An 8913-nucleotide genomic window follows, 5' to 3' on the forward strand; every position below is an offset into this window, starting at 1 on the left:
AGGTTAGCAATGTGTACTTAAAACTGAGAAGGTAATTAATATATCAAAACTGTAATTATGAATTAAACAATTTTATTCTGAGGTAAATTACACTAACTATAGTGTAAGTAAGTTTATGTAATGTTCACGAATATTTAAAGTTCTTAAAACATATAGAACCGCTTTTAAGGTACTGGAATTAGGAATCCAAAATATGAACATTTGTTTTATTCAATAAAGAGCTGTGTTAAAATTGTACAACAAATTAACGTAATTAAGACTGGTTTTAAAACATCTAAAATAATAGTTTCGCGTGAGAACGAATGGTGCTAAAATGTGTACAACAGTCTCACGTAATGAAAAATAGTGTTACAAAAGTTTTCTGATGAAGTGCCTCTGTGTGGATTTTATACACGAACTTTCCTGATATCAGCTGCAAACAGGCAAAAATCTCGCTAGCATTAGAGGATAATAAGATTTAAATAAACTATGATAAAAACGGAAACGTTGATTGATAGTAAACATATTCAGAAATTTGTTTGATGACATCTAGCTAATTAATTATATTAATTATCTTTGTGACATAAAGATGGTTCGTTTCCCAGCAGTGTGTAATTCAGGTATCTTCAATTACAAAATATCTAGTGTTCTTTAACACTGTTTTTTTTTCCATCTCGACAAAATCATCATAACATACAATATAGTTTGGAATATTCAAACGTTATCATATCTCATCAAGACATTGTTAGCTGTGAATTAGTTTTTGTTACTTTTAGTGTTAAAAGATATTTCAAAAATTTAGTTCAATGTCGTTTCCTACAAAAACAGACACATTTCAGATTCTCTGAGTCAAAAAGATTTATAGAAGTCACTAGAACATTACAAACTTCAGTGAATTAACTTTGAACGTTAGTATTTTTAAGAGGACATTAGATATCTATCTTCCTTTGTAAAAAGTAAGGTTATAAACTGCATTAGTTCAAACAAGAATACAGCTACCTATCATTCCCGTCAAGTTTTGTTTTGTTTTGTTTTGTTTTGTTTTTCATATAGCAAAACCACAAAGGGCTATCTGCTCAGCCCACCGAGAGGAATCGAACCCCTGATTTTGGCATTGTAAATCCGGAGACATCCCGTCAAGTGAAGTCTATTTGTTTATCAACATAAAATTAATTTACTTGTCGTAAACTTGGACCGTCGATAAAATATTCAGTTCCAGACCAGATAGAGAACTGAATACTGTTTGTAAAATTGTTCTATATAAATAATTATTTGTAATAACTGTTATAATAAATCGTATTGATGTTTGTATATTAAAATACATTTTTGTTAAGAAAAAATGTGTATCAATCTTGTTACTAAATATAACAAATTTAATCCATAGTGAAATTTAATTAATTTTTAAACTGAATTTAAAATTCCAGGTTGTTTGAAATCATAGTACATAACGTACGTAACACAATAAATCGGAGAATCGTTGGAGGATCATGTCCGAAATATGAATCAGAGACAAAATTTAAAATAAATAGAAGTTCAAATCATAATTCAATTTATATTTATCAAAAATATTTCATCATATCTGATTGTCAAGGTTTTCTTGAATTCCCCTTCCTCAAACAACAAGAAAAATATCACAAAAGTGAATTGCTCGAAATTGCCAAAATCTTAAAATTATAAGTTAAATCCGTTTCATCCAAAGATGATGTTCTTGCTATTGAGAAAAATCCAGACGTGTTTCCTTCGTGTTCTATGACTCGAGTTCAGGCTGAGACATTGAGCCAAAAACAAATGATAAACACTTGTTCAGAGAACGATATTATAGATTTGTCTCAGACATTTTTGTATCTAACAGGATTTTTGTGAATATTTATCCTACTGTCAATTCATTGATGAGTAACAATGATAAACGTGAAGAATCTATTTCTTCTGATGAAGTTCCGTTTGCTAGAAACAAACTGATCGCCGATCAAGAAAAGAATCTGCAGATCTCTTCACTATTTAAATATGTGCTCTCAAAGAATTTACTGGAGAAAGTTCCATATGATTGCTTTATCAGAAATAGTATGCTTGTGAGAAAATGAAATCCACCAAATGTACCAGCTTCAGAAGACTGAGCTGTATTTATAAAATTGTTATTCCAAAAGGGTATCGTTCTGAAATATTAAAAGCTTCTCATGATCATTGGAGATCACCTAGGTGTCAACAATATGTGTGACAAAATTATGAGACATTTCTTTTGGCCAAACATTATACACGTTGTTTCACAGTTTTGTAAAACTTATCATACATGTCAAATGGTTGGAAAGTTTAACCAGAAAATTCCAGTCGCTCATTTAATACCTATCTCAACTTTCGAATAACACTTCAGTCGCGTGAGTATTGATTGTGTTAAGCCAAAACGATAACATTTGTGTTTAAGCACTTCACATACTATGTAAATTTATTATAATAAGGTTATTTGTATTGATTATGTTATATATATATATATTGTCATGGTTATTGAAGTTGTAAAATTATTTGAAAATGTATTGTATTTAAATGTTAGTATATTTGCAATGTATATGTACATATATAAAATATCTTAATTAAAACTTGTCAAATGCCAATTTTCAATTCTCTAAAGAGGGAGGTGTAACGGATTTAATATTATATACTTATTTTAATATCTACGGTTCTTTTCGTCTAATCCATGTAATGTATATTGTTAAATGTTTTTTCGTGCAAATCGCGCCTACTCTCTAAATTTGTAGATTCTCGACCTTAAGAATCATTAATGTACTAGGAATGTGTGTAATGATTCACAGTGTTGTTGCCAAGTGAACTTTCAAGAGCATCTCCCACAAAAAAGTGTATAAATAGACGCGCTAATAGACAGTTTTAAAATATTGTTAGTTTGCTACAGTTAGTAAAATATAAACCTCGGAAGCTATGATTGTTATAAACGCTTATTAATCGGAAAACTACAGATATTTGTTCAGGAACGTTTATAGATTTCAAACAGTACAAACGTCAGCCATCAGTATTTCTACGATTGTTTGTTTGTTTTGAATTTCGCGCAAAGCTACTCGAGGGCTATCTGCGCTAGCCGTCCCTAATTTAGCTCGAGTAGCTTTGTGCGAAATTTAAAAAAATCTTTTTGTTTAACCCTACAAACAGTTTGCAAAGAAGACTTCTACAGATGTCTGTGTGTTTCTATTTATGTCAAAACTACCTATCTGCCGTCGTCCATAGTCCTGAACAACAACGTTTCGACCTACCTAGGTCATCCTCAGGTTGTTCTCTCCTTATTAATAAAAATATTAATATCCATACCAGCCGTTCCGAGATACATTTTTATTTCAAGTGGGTTTCTCGTCATCAAGAAATAAGAAAGAAGGCAACTAGCCAAGCATCTATCAAATACGCTAATGAATCGGCTGTTGACCTCTTAATACACCCATAGTTTAAAGTGGCTACATTGTGGTATCGCATGGATTCGAGTTCGCATCACCGTCTTCAAAATCCGAGCGTTACCAGATGATCAGTTCGTGCTCTTTTTAATGGATTTTGTTTTGGAGGTGGAGGTGAGGTGAGGGAAAACAACGAGTCAAAGTTTACAGCACATTATTTTGTAACGTGGACCAGGATCCTCTACATATGTGGGCTCAAAAGCAAAATAAAGGAATCTTAATATTTTTTTAATCTTCCCTGATTTTGAAATAATGACCAGAAGTAAAGGAGCACGTCAATAGCATCTACCACTATAAAGGTTTTGTCTGGCTCTTCAACCAAATAACAAAATTGGCTTTTACTTTTATAACCCTCTCACAGAAGCAAGTGCGGAAAGTACTCAGTGTTATAACGTCACGAACCTTGCTCTCCTCTTTGGTGACCATAATGCTGTCTCTGGTGACTCGTCGGATAATTACTGAAAACTTTCATTACTATGAAAAACAAATACCACCGAATGTCTTGCAGATATCTAAGTTTGCAGAATAAGTCCAGTGGAGTAAGATGTTTAACACAACAGTTATCGAGTGCGACACGTACATACTCACATAATGTTCACGTGCAGAGTGACGGTCGACCAGTGGAATCGTTTTCCATACGTGACAAAAATCATATTTCTATACAACTCGAGAGACAACACGCGATCTTTCCCTGAAAAACAAATTTGTTTTAATTATTCCAGATTCAAAAGATACTTTAGGCCCTCACAAGTAATGAGGGACAAGCTCCCTCCCTTCCGTTACAATTGTACTGTTCTCGTTTATTCCTTGAAACTAGTTTCATGTAATATAAACATAAATTTATAACTAGTTTATCACAGTCAGTTAGACAACACCATACTGAACTTAAAACCTCTAACATAGTACGTCTGGGGGTGATAAAACCCATTCAACATTTTATGAGTTAGTTTCCCTGGTGTCAAAGTTAGAGAACCAGACAACTTGAACATTTTATCGCCATTCTTTTCTGTTTGTTCTTGTTTGTGTTTGTTTTAACATTTATAGCGTGCGATGTACAACACATTAGTTCATGGATATTAGTAATACTTCCTCCAGAATACAAGTCACTTTGAAAATCTGTCAGTTAAGTAAGATTTTTGGAAAAAAAAGTTAAAATGAAATAAATAGGAAACAAACTTTTGCGGTATACTAGTCAAAACGTTAGCTAACTGACGATTCGCTGCCTAACAACCATGTTCAAGAAGAGAAATCCTGATGAAGGGTTAACGTCGTTTCTGTTTTGTTACCATTCATAGCCCTCAATAAAATATAACATTTTCAACAAGTAAACATACTTCCCTTTGGATAAGACGTAAGTGCACTTTCTTTAAGCTTACATCATGTTAGATCACGGACGAAAACTTGTGTTGTTTTGTAGCGCAAAGGTACATAGTGGGTTATCTGGGCTTTCTCCACCAAGAGGAATCGGACCCCGCATTTTAGTGTGTAATTCCATAGTATTACCGCTGACTCATTGGTAAAAGAGAAATACAGACTCTGTATTAATAATAAGAAGAATGAATGCTTAATTCGAAAATTCATAAAAAGGAAAAAATAATTACAGGGGTGTAGTAAGTTATATTGTAATACTTAAATCTGGAAGTCTCGTGTCAGTCACAACCGATAGAAGCGATATTTGTAACAGTCCTTTCCGACGTAAAATGCACATATACTAAAATCTAGGATTAAGAATTATCAAGACGGGAATATATCTTGTACTTAATGACATTAGAAAACAAGGGAATGTGGATCAACTTGAACACCAGGACCACCTAAAACTGAACCTGCCACAATTCGCACCACAGCCAAGGTAAGCAAACTGTTGTGTCTTTTAACAAGTTAGACATATATGAACAAAAAGGTCAATACAAAAGCCATCCTCGCCAACAGTATACAACTTTATCAAGATGAACAGCAATTATAAACGCAAGAAAGCTTATTTGCTGCGGTTTTCTACCATAAGATATTAAAAACCTAACTGTAGGAAATTATATGTGAGCTGGAGAAAAGTAGTATATGTGTACATTTAAAACACTTATGTACAGTTGCTTCCTTCAATGTGAAAATTATTATTTTTCAACGTGAAAAACTATAGTTACTCAACACAATAAAAGTATATCATAATAAATCATCGTCCCTCCCGTTATCCTAAAATAAAAACAAAGTTTCAGATCTAAAGCTTTTGTTAATTAGTATGTGACCCTAATCACTTTACTATCGTGTTGTCAAATGTAACAGTTTGAGTGGAATGACTGCTATTGTTTGAGGTGTGATGGTATTGTTGCATGACGATATACATTGTTTGACGGAGGCGACTTTACTATCTCTACGTCGGGTTTCACGATGTTATATATGTTTTTTAGGTACAGTTTTGGTGATAGTGTATACATGCAGATCTGGAATAAATTATAATTTAACAATGCTGTCTGTTTGAGAATAGAATACATTACAATGCACAAAGTTGTAGTTTCAAAAACGAAAAAGTTTAGAATTTAACAATTTTGTAGGTTTGATAATTAAAAGAGTATAATGTAATAATATTATAGTTGCAAGAGTTTGCCCCTGAAAAAGAAAGGACCATCTTTCAAAAACACTCCGGTTACAGGGTTTTTATAGTTTTGTAGTTGCAAGAGTGGTAAAGGTTAGAATGTAACAATTACATAGATTTGAAAGTAAAAAAAGTTCGAGTCTTCAAATTTTATAGGTTTGGTGTGAAAGAAGTTACAATGTGACTATTGTAAATTCGTGTGTAGTAAGAGTTTACAATGCCACAATGTTGTGTGTATTGGAAGGTTAGAGTGTAACAGTGTAGTAGATTCGTGAGTATAGAGAGGTAACAGTGTTGTAGGTTCGTGTCTAGAGAAAGAGGAGGTTACAGTGTTATAGACTCGGGTGTTGAGAGGTTACACTGTAACACTGTTATAGATATGTGTGTGGAGATGACATATTGTAACAGTGTTATAAATTCGGGTATAGGGAAAGGATACAATATAACAGTGTTATATATTCGTATAGAAAGAGGATACAATATTACAGATTCGTATAGAAAGAATATACAACGTAACAGTATTGTAGATTCGTATATCGAGAGGTTACAGTGCAATAGCGTTATAGATTCGTGTGTAGAGAGGTAATTCTGTTACAGTTGTTACGTATTATAATTTATCTCGGACGAATTTCCAATTGATTATGTTTCGCACGTTACGTGTTCGATTGTTCTACATTGCTGTAAAACTGTCAGACAACTCCAGGAAACGTTTCAGGCCCAATAGCCTTCCTCGGTAACTATCAATTACACCTGCCCTGAGAGCAGGTATTTCTGTTAGTTAAAAATAAATAACTTGTTGTTAATGTTGGAGACATTCTCTTTCATTCTCGATGTTTGTGTGGAACTATATAACTTATTTTAAATTCCGTTATCTCTGCAATCACTTCCTGCTATTTATGAATCATGTATGTTAAATGTAAATTTCCATAACATAAAATAACTTCGAATGCGTTAAAACAGACGTTATAATAAAATATGTTACTTTGAAAAAAAAAATTTAGTTGGTCCAGTGTGTGAAAAAACGCCATAGTTTGTTTGTTTTAGATTGGAATTACAAAGAATCCAGAGTATGAGTGTTGAGCGGCTTGAGGAAACTCAACACAAAAAAAACAGTTTGATAAAATGTTATATTATTGTCTTTTTGTAAAACAGGCTAAATGACGATAAGAAACTTGTCAAAAGTTTTTTTTGTATTTGAGTAGCAATTATTAGAGGTTAAATTCCCTAAAATGACGTAGTAAAGCATCGTCCTGTATGAGGGCCCGGTATGGCCAGGTTCGACTCGTAATCTGAGGATCGCGGGTTCGAATCCCGATCGCACCAAACATGCTCGCCCTTTCGCCGTGGGGGCGTTATAATGTGACGATCAATTACACTATTCATTGGTAAAAGAGTAGTCCAAGAGTTGGCGGTGGGTGGTGATGACTACCTCCCTTCCCTCTAGTCTTATACTGATAAATTACGGACGGCTAGCGCAGATAGCCCTCGTGTAGCTTTGCGGGGAATTAAAAACAAACAAAATAGTCGTCCCTAAGTTAGTACGAGAGGGAAAACAGCTAGTCATCACCACCAACCGCCAATTCTTGGCCAAAATGTCCAGTGAATAAGTGTGAATACCCCTAAAGGCAGTCGGTTGTTTCCTCAGAAGGGTGAATGTCTGAACGAAATATTGTGCAAATTCATGAAAGTACAAGAAACAGAACACAGACACTGCTGGCCAAAATCGTAAGGCCAATGAACATAAAAAAAATATGCATTTTGCGTTGCTAGACTCAACCACTTATTTGAGTAGAGCTTCGAGAGATGAAAATAATAAAAGGGAAATAAACACGTAATTTTTTTTTTTTTTAGTATTTAACAGGAAAAATGTAAACATTATGGAATTAGCCTAAATACTAGCTGGTCAAAATTTAAGACCGTACTGAAACGAAGCGTTAATCGGTAAACACGTAACGAAATTTAATCATTTGTGTTCAAGCTTTAGCGTTGTTAACATCTCCCACTAGCATCTCCTGTGTTACTTTGGATGAAAACAAGGCAAAGGCTAAAAACTTGAAAGAGTTTGAACGTGGCAGAATTGTTGAGCTGCAAAAGCAAGGTCTCTCTCAACGTGCCATCGCTGGTGAAATTGGGCGTAGTAAAACTGCTGTTGCAAATTTCCTAAAAGACCCTGAGGGATACGGAACGAGAATTTCAAGTGGTCGGCCCAACAAAATTTCGCTGGCGTTGAGCAGGAGGATTCGATGAGTTGACCGGCAAGACACCAGCTAATCATCGAACCAGACTAAGGCCCTTACGGATGCAGAGTGCAGCTCAAGAACAATAAGACGGCATCTACGAGAGAAAGGCTTTAAAAACCGTAAACGTCTTCAAAGGCCACGCCTCCTTCCACACCACGAAACAGCTTGGTTAAACTTTGCTGAGAAGCACCAAACACGGGACGTAGAAAAGTGGACAAAGGTTTTGTTCTCTGATGAGAAAAAAATTAATCTGGATGGTCCAGATGGCTTCCAACGTTGCTGGTACGATAAGGATATCCAACCTGAGACATTTTCTACACGACACGGTGGAGGAGGTTCCATCATGATCTGAGGTGCTTTCTCCTTCCATGGAACTATGAAGCTTCATGTTATACAGGGGCGTCAAACAGCGGCTGGCTATATTGGCATGTCGGAGAGAGCATCCTTATTGACTGAAGGCCCTTGCTTGTGTGGAAATGACTGGATCTTTCAGCAGGACAACGCTGCAATCCACAATGCCCGCAGGACAAAGGACTTTTTCATGGCGAATAACGTGATTCTTTTGAACCATCCAGCGTGTTCACCCGAAATGAACGTCATTAAAAATATTTGGGGGTTGATGGCAAGGGAAGTCTATAGAAATGGACGTCAATTCCGA

This window comes from Tachypleus tridentatus, chromosome 12 (assembly GCF_004210375.1).
Source record: "Tachypleus tridentatus isolate NWPU-2018 chromosome 12, ASM421037v1, whole genome shotgun sequence".
NCBI classification, from domain to species: domain Eukaryota; kingdom Metazoa; phylum Arthropoda; class Merostomata; order Xiphosura; family Limulidae; genus Tachypleus; species Tachypleus tridentatus.